This window comes from Arvicanthis niloticus, chromosome 8 (genome assembly GCF_011762505.2).
Source record: "Arvicanthis niloticus isolate mArvNil1 chromosome 8, mArvNil1.pat.X, whole genome shotgun sequence".
Taxonomy (NCBI): Eukaryota; Metazoa; Chordata; class Mammalia; order Rodentia; family Muridae; genus Arvicanthis; species Arvicanthis niloticus.
Genome location: NC_047665.1, coordinates 54,006,169 through 54,015,186, shown reverse-complemented (window position 1 = coordinate 54,015,186; position 9,018 = coordinate 54,006,169).

Below are 9,018 nucleotides of genomic sequence, written 5' to 3'. Positions count from 1 at the left end.
TCATCACTTGAAGTTGGTAACAGAGTTCCTATCAATCACAATCATACAGATTCATGGGGCAAGGGGCAGAAAATAATGACAGAGAGAAAGTAGAAATAATAGGATGCAGTTGAAAAGGGCAGATCTCCACTGACCAGAGTGCATCAAAGTCAATGAGATATATCTGACATACACAGAGCTAATGGCTTAGAGGACGGTGTATGGTAATGTCTAAGATTTTAATTGCTTGTAAGATAAACCCATTATATACATAAAAACCATTTGTGATAATATGATGTTATATGTGATGAAAACACATATAGTCCATTTATCAAAAAACACTTGAATTTATGATGGTGAAGTATTAGGTGCCTGCCTGTAATCATAACAGTCTAGACTCTATTCCTGGAACCTACATGGTGGACAGAAAGAACCAACCTCCTATGTGACCACATGTACAAGTTTTCCTTAAAATAAAATATAATAACCTAACAATTAAACATGTGCATTTAATCATAAATATCCTTTAAAATATCACTCAAAGACACTTGAGTTGATAAGATTAATTATGAATTGAATGTTGCTTTGCTAACTAGCGTTGTCAAATTGCCTGCCTTTCTGAATGTTGACCACAGAGTAAACATGAGTCACCTCTGCTGAATTCATGCTTTCCCACAAAAGAAACCCTAGGAAAATATAAATGACCTTGGTGCAGCTTTTATTGGTGACACTTGGCAAAGTTTGTAACCGCATTATTTTTAAAACTTTACTGTTATTCATGCTCTAAAGATATTTTAAAATTAACTTTTGGAAATCAAAATGTAATTACATCATTTCTCTCTTCTCTTTCTTCTCCTATCCCTTCAGTGTACCTGATCATCTTGCTTCCATCTCAGTCATGGCCTCTTTGTCTTTTATTGTTGTAACATATGGATTCAATATACATGCATCCATATGTGCACAAATATAAAAATACAACCTTATCAATCCACTTAGTGTTATTCGTGAGTATATAATTTTGTGACTGAAGTCTTGAATAAGCAATTAGGGGGTTCATCCTTAAGGAAGACTATTTCTACCTTTCTCAGTGTTCCTTAGTTGTCTGTAGTACTTTGTTTATGAGTGAGGCCCCAGAAAATGTTTATCCTTCACATTAGCATGCCTATTGAAATTTTACTTGTAGATAATATTTTTGGCTGTAGTAAATATACAATGAAATGTGATGCAAATATTTTCTAAACATCTTGTGCCTACTGCCCGACTATTAATAATACTGCTTATTATTATTTTGGTTAAAATACAAACAAATATATTGAAAATTATGGTAGTGAGAAAAAGGTACAGGTACTATTGTAAATGTTGTCCATTCTGTGGCTATTAAAGAAGTTAGAATGTATATTTAAAGATCAGACAATTAGCTAAGTTAACTGATGACAGCTAGTTCCTTTTCATCTGTTGCTTCTTCCTATTAATATCGGGCAAGTGTTTCTTCAACAATCCAGAAGGAGCTGTTGGGGTTTGAAATATCCTCCCTTTCCCTTCTTCCATCACTGGGTCATATATAGACACACAGATCATGACTTCTGTCTTTTGTGTATATTTGTTGATATAAATAGAAGATAAAGAGTAATTTCTATAAATTCTTAGTGTGGTGTGTCTTAATAAAAGAGGCTTTTAACAACATCTTTCTGGTAAAATAATACCTTAGTGTTCTTGGCTATCAAAATATGTGGGGAAATTTAAGTCTTTTTATTATGTTTATCTAATCTATTTACATTTTGTAGCAGAATGTTTGTGAAAATAAGTGACTAATTTTTGGAAGTAGGTTCTTCCCTTTTACCATTTAGGTTTCCAAAAATGGAATTCATGTCTTCAGGCTTGAAAGAAAGTGCCTTTATCCCTGAGCCATCTCTGTGTCCAAAGAACTAGGTTTTTGACTGCCAAGGTGCCAGTCAGCTAAACCATCATATTTTTGCATATCTAAATTAGGATTCATTAAAGAATGCATGCTAATGAATAATATCATTAGCACTCAATTTGACATTCTAAGTGATGCTATTTGTAGACTTATAATCCATTAAAGAGATGGTGTAAGTCTTATTTGGAGGAAAGAATATTAGATTATGCTGCTCCAATCATCTTCAATAATCTGTTACATTAAGGGAAGCATTAAAACGACCATGTTTAACAAACTTTTGTTTAAATATATGAAATCGGGTGTCTTTTACATCCAGCAAACTCATATTAAAAATTTCAATAATTTTATTACTAAGTACACAAATTATGCTGATATCTTCATTCTAATTCACATGCATATAAAATTCTCTTTTTGTTGAGTTACTGTAATTGTATCAATAATCAGAATGAGATTGTTACTCTCCTTGCAAAGCTATTGTACATTAGAATGAACCATTTACTTCATGTGCTTGGAGAGGTTTATGACGGAATTTGTTCTTAGAGCTTTACTATATATAATCAATAAAGACATTTATAGATATGATTAATTTAACTCTATGTGATCATGAGAAATGATTAAGAAAAGTAGAAAGAGGGATAAGAAAGAAATAGACACTGTGAATATCTGATACAGGTGTTTGGGGTTAGCCAAATGAAAGTCAAGAGGTAATGAATGAATGCATGTGAGAGCCTGGCCTATCTTTTTAGTCCAGAATCGTATCTATGGGAACTGTTAGTATATTTTCAAAGGTCTAAGTCTGATTTGATAAACCAGATTCATGGTCCAAAGAGCAGATTCACTTGAATCATCATGGTGACTGACTGCCTCTGCATCTGAGAATTACAAATGGGAGGAAAAGTTTAGACAGGAAAGATTTCATTTCTCCTCATGTAGTGAAAAAAATTGACAGAGCAATAAAGAGTTGAGCAAATGCACAAGCTGATATTTGACTCCCAGCTATCCTTTTTGTACGGAGGTCAGGAGTCTTTTTGTGCTGACCTCTGGGACTGTCTTACATCTTTTAAAACAACTCTGCCATTTGTCTCTTGTATCTAATAGAGACCCAGCGGGTGGCTGTTAAGGCATGGCCTAAAAATAGAATCTTCCACAAGAGAGAGGAAGAGTAAAGATGTAAGCACTAGGCAGGTATAGCCTGCTTTATTTGCAAAACAAATCTGTCTACTTCTTTAGACAAGGCTTCGTTATTTCACAAGTCTAGATTAAAGTGAGTATTGTTTATTTAAAATTCAGTCGTAGATATCAAGGGCACAAAAAGGTGTTGGTAATGCTGTAAATCATGCCCGTAATTAGCAGAAATTTAGTTTCTTTTTGACACTGTGGACAAACTTGGGGTCTGAATGATGCTTTGAACAGCTGAAAGATAAAGCCATAGCTGAAAAGAATAACACTTTCCTGATTTGGAATTAAAGATAGGAAAGTAGGATTTTGATGAATATTTCTATCATTGTTTAAGAGAAGTACAGAACTTGAGTCTACCCTTCACATTTTTTTTTTAAATATCCCTCTGGTTCCCTTTTGTTTGTTTGTTTGTTTGTTTTGTTTTCTGTGCTTACTCTATGTTGATACAGATGAGTTAGTAAAGCATTTTTGCAAATGTGTGCTTTTGTTTATGTCTAAGACACACCACTAGAATCCATAAACTCAGCCTTAACTCCTTCATGTTTAGATACTACACCAAACGACAAAGAAGGATGGGGAGAACAGAAGGGGTGCAGGATGGCATAAAATTATTATTCATACCATAATTAATTATATGAAAACATAAATCCTATTCAAAGCTAAACATGATATATTAAATGATCTTAAAGAAGTTACCATAGAGCAGTGTGGGAGGCATTAATATTTTATATCAAATGAGACCAATGCTTCATTAAACTAAAAGGACTTAAAACAATCTCTACTTGTTTTCTCAAACTTTGATCTCACAAGATTAAAATTTGAGCTTGGGAGATAACACAGTCAGTAAAATGTTCACTACACGTGAATGAGGATCTGATGTCACTCTCCAGAAGCCATGGAGGAGGAGGAGGAGGAGGGGAGGAGGGGAGGGGAGGGGGAGGGGAGGGGAGGGGGAGGGGAAGGAGGGGGAGAAAGAGGAAAAAGGAGAAGGAGACAAGGATAAAAATGAAGATGAAGATGCCTGAGTCTCCCTGGCACATTCAGTGAAGCCTACCAAGCTAGGTACTCATACACTGTCTATACTATTGCTTTGTGAACTTCTATGAATTATGATGCTTCTTTGTCCACGAGGAACTACTATAAGCAAACAGTGAATTTGGAAATTACTATGTTCAGTTTAATGTGTTGTATTCCTCAAAACGTGATTGTTTTTGAAAACAGGGTTTCACCAAGGCAGAGCAATGAGGCAAAGGTCAGTTGTGGGAGAACTAAGCTGGTAGGAGTGATGTGTGTAAAGCAGTAGGAAGTTTAGACAGATGAAGAAATCATTAAGATGAAGGTGGGCATCTTAGTGATGCTTCTGCCACACAGAAACACCACGGATTGCCAGCAGCCCACAAGAAGCTAGAGAGAGGCTTGCAAGAGCACCCCAGAACTATCTCTATTGACATCGCAACTTTAGACTTCAGCCTCTATAATTATGAGATGATAGATCTCTATTGCTTGTGTTCCAGTTACAATGGCCCTAGTTCCCTAGTTCAAAGTTACTAATAAGTGGGAAGGTTTTAGATACACTCCAGAAGAAGCCATATAAGAACACATTAACAGTGGGCCAGCATCATGGTTACTAACAGGGCTATGCCTGTTGTCAATTTAAGTTTAAATATGCTCTATTTTCTCAAAATTATGGAATTTAGCTCAGGTCAACTGGCTTCTCAGGGACGTTTTGCCTGTGTGTTTAAGTATTCAGAATGATTGATAACACTAGACAGGACTTTGTGGGACAGAGATAAGGAACTTTGTCTGAGTTTGTTCTTTGTTTGTCTACCTCTAAATTCTCTTACTGATCCCTTCTCTTAGGCTTTCCCTGATCATTTGCATCATAGAAAAGCAGCACCGCATCATTCTTGGACACAAAAAATGCAAACATTCGTTCATTTCTATAGATAAAACTGACCTTGCATTCTTTTTGTTGCTTGGAAATGGACCAAATTTTGCTGTGGTTTGGGTAGATTATCTGCCCTCACTTTAAGGCCTTACAACTTCTGTGTTAAAACATGATCGGCTCCATGTTTCTCAAAATGAACTATGCGTCATAAATGTCAAAGCTTGTTGTTCAACGTGCCAAGAGTAGAGAGAGTGTTTTCGAAGGCTGTTTCACACGCCAGCATCCCAGTGGCACACCCTAGTTTACTTATTATTCTGTGATTTCCAGTCTCTATTAACTGCCTGGGGCTCTCATTATCAGCTACCACTCATCATCTTCCCATGCTTCCCATTGCTCATCTATGCGTGTGCCATGTGCCAAAACTCTCCCCAAAGTCTTGAGTCTCCTTGTTGTGCTTTTGAGATATTTTTCTTTCTTCCTCTTTCTCCTATTTTAACTTGTAAAACTGCTGTCTGCCACATGCAGCTGACACATGACAGATGTCTTCCTTAGGAGTGAATAGAAGCTAAATGTTAGCCAGTTCTGCACAGCAAGGAATTCTTATTTCCCCCACCTTCTTATCTCCCCACCCAAACAAATATGACTATGACATTCCTAAAAAGGGTGGGTGAAGTAGCTTGGTGGGATATCAAACTTCTGGCAAGAATGTCTATGGAGTCTGGGAAAAAAATGGCTAATTACCAAGCTCTTGAATTCCCATTTTAAAATTCTTAAAGTAGTTTTCATGTGTGAACTCATCTTTTCACAAAAGTTCACTCAAATTATCCTTAGGAATCTTCCTTTAGATTCATATAACCTAGTGGGTGGTCCTTGATGCCTTTCAACTGAGATGCCCCCATGGTCATCAGTCAATGTGAAGTTTCTTATGTCTGTTGCTAGAAACTGGAGACATGAAGTAGTATTATGATAAGTAGTTGCAATTTCTTCAATTACAGAATGTGCTTGGACTTTTACCAAAACAGCTCATTGTCATAGAAGGTTGTCCCATCTATGTGGTTTACAAAGAAAGTTATCATGTAGCTTTTTTACTATGGGTATCACTATCAACTAAGCACCAATTCCACATGTGTCCATTCTCTCTCTCTCTCTTTCTCTCTCTCTCTCTCTCTCTCTCTCTCTCTCTCTCTCTCTCTCTCTCTCTCCCCCTCCCTCCCTTCTTCCCTCCTCCCCTTCCCTTTCCTCTCCCCCTCCCTCTCCCTCTTCCTCACCCTAACCCTCACCCTCTCCCTTTCCATATATTATTTTGGAATGCTAAAAAAGCTTTATCAAGGTGCTGGAGAGATATCTTAGAAGTTAAGGTTACTGAGTGCTCTTCCAGAGGACCTACATGGTGCCTTGCAACTGATTTAATCGCAGAAGAGGAACACAGTATCCTCTTCTGGCCTCTGTGAGCACCAGACACACAAATGGCATATATTTATACATGTAGATAAAACACTAATGTAGCTAAAATAAAACCAAATAATGTACAATAGAATTTTTAAATGAAAGCTGTTTCAAGTTATGTGTTTCTTTGCCTTTCCTATTTTAAACCTGGAATGTTTCAGCATTAGCTCATATGTTTTGTTTTTTGCTTTTTGTTTTTTTATACAAAAGACTAAATAGCCCTGATTTTCTAGAATTTAGAAAATGTAGAATACAGCATAATGCTTATAATAAGTGAATGGTAATCAAATTAAGGCACAGTTTATTTGAGATTTTAACACCATGTATGTTTAATGTAAAATGACGTTGTATACAAAATGAAAAACGATGAAGCAGCCAATGACTCTATAGATTTGATCTCTGATGACTATTGAAGGTGTAAGTGCTCCAAGGAAGTTATCATGAACTTATAAAATTTAACCTAGAGAGTCAAGTTAGCTATAAGTATGTACTCCAGAATTGGGGAAAATATTTAAAGAGCAAAGAAAGATAAATCATTTGGCTTGCAAGTCAGAGTGGAGATCTACAAAGAGATCTCTTCAAAGAGAGTAGCATCAATGTTGTGTCTTAAAGTGGAACAACTGTAACGTGGAAACTTGGAGCAGTGGTAGGCCTTTCCTTAGTAGCAAGGATGATGCTCAGCAAAGAACTGCAGATACACAGGACACTTTTTAAACAAAACGGCAAGGTTGTTCCTGTGGTTGGTCCGTCTAGTGCTGGTGAGTTTCTGCATTTCTTATTTGTTACTTCTGGCAGCCGAACACTCTTCCATGTGCTTTATTTATCACTCAATATAATTTTATTGTATAATTGCACATATTAATTGTTCAATAGAAATCACACAATATAAATATATATAACTGCATAAAGAGTCTAGTGCTGTTGGTTATGACAATGACATGCTAGTCAAACTCAACAAACACTTGTTCAGCACAACACTAGGCTGAGTTGTGTAGACACGGGGATGAACAAGATCATGTGCCTGTTCTTCACTACTGATGGCTGCTGATATTTGGGGGAAGAAATATGACAATACAGCCTGACTGACAAATGAGGAGTTTACTCATAGACAACAAATACATACACTGTGAGTTAAGGAGGCAGTTTTATCAGTTATGTGCTTTTTTGAGTGTTGGTCCTCAACAACCTGGTTTTGATAACCTTGGTCCTGGGGGTGAGGGCAGAGACAGGTAGATCCAAGGAGTATCTCTTAAAAGCCTAACCAAAAGAATGAGCTTCAGGTTCATTGACAGATCCAGTCTTGCCAAACCAAGGTGAGGGTGACTGAGGAAAATATGACATTTTGGTGGAATATGTGCTCATACCCACACACTCACATGAGAAGCACATCACACACACACACACACACACACACACACACACACACACGCACACATGCATGCACACACATCTAGTGTCTTAGAAATAAAATAAGACATTTGACATGTGACAAGATAGTAGTGGACAGCTGGAGAGCCTTGTTAGACTCTGTGTCATATATGGCTCCCTTTTTATACTATATTCCAACTCCTCATGCAGTCACAACCTTGAAGTTCTAGACTCCAGAAGAGTTATTTTGGTGCCTGGAAATGGTGCTCTTCAAACTTCCCAAGGCACCAGAGGGCATATCTGTATCTATATCTGTATCGTCTATATCTATATCATCTATATCTATATCATCTATCTCTATCTATATATATCATGTATGTGATATACATATTATATGATATTTGTATCATATAATATTGTACAGGGCATCATATATGTTAGGAAAAGAATCTCTCTTTTGTTATATACTATAGCTAGTGTTAAGCCTTACATTAAAATCCAATAATACAGTTCTCTGATGCAGAGCTATAGTCAGTTTTTATACCATAATCCTTTTCTTTTCTACCACCAATTCATTCAAGGCTACTCTAATCTCATGTAGCTAAACTTCTCAGATTGCACCACAAGTATGCTGAGAAAATAAAAGGACCTGTTTAACATTTTAGCTGTTGTCTGTGAAGACTCTTAGCATTCAGCATGAGTAGAACTTGGCAAAAACATCTCTGGTTTTTGTCCTCGTATTTAGTTTGAGTTGGTTTCTCAGCTTCTGAGCTGCTTAAAACTTAACAAATATCTTCAAGGAAATAAAAGCTTACATACTGTACTATCTAGCTTTGTTTTTATGTTTACCTTTGTGTTTTTTTATTTTAATCCTTTTAATTTTGAGATTATGATTTAATTACATTTCTCCCTTCCTGTTTCTTTCAAATATATCTTTCCCTACTCTCCTTCAAGTTCATGGCCTCTTTTTTTCAGTAATTGTTAGTACATGAATTATAACCTGTTCAAGCCATCCACTGCTACTTGTATATGTTTTCAGAATTGACTGTCACTGAGCTACCAGTTGGTGTCCTCTGCCCTCTTAGGAGACTATTTCTTCCATTCTCAGCTTTCTTTAATTTCTTGTAGATTTTTATGAAGCCCCATGGACTTTTCTCTATTTTGATTTTGTGCCAACGTAAAACAAGCTATAGTTCTTTGGGATGAAAAAGAAATTGAAGAAAGCTGAGGAAAGGCTTCC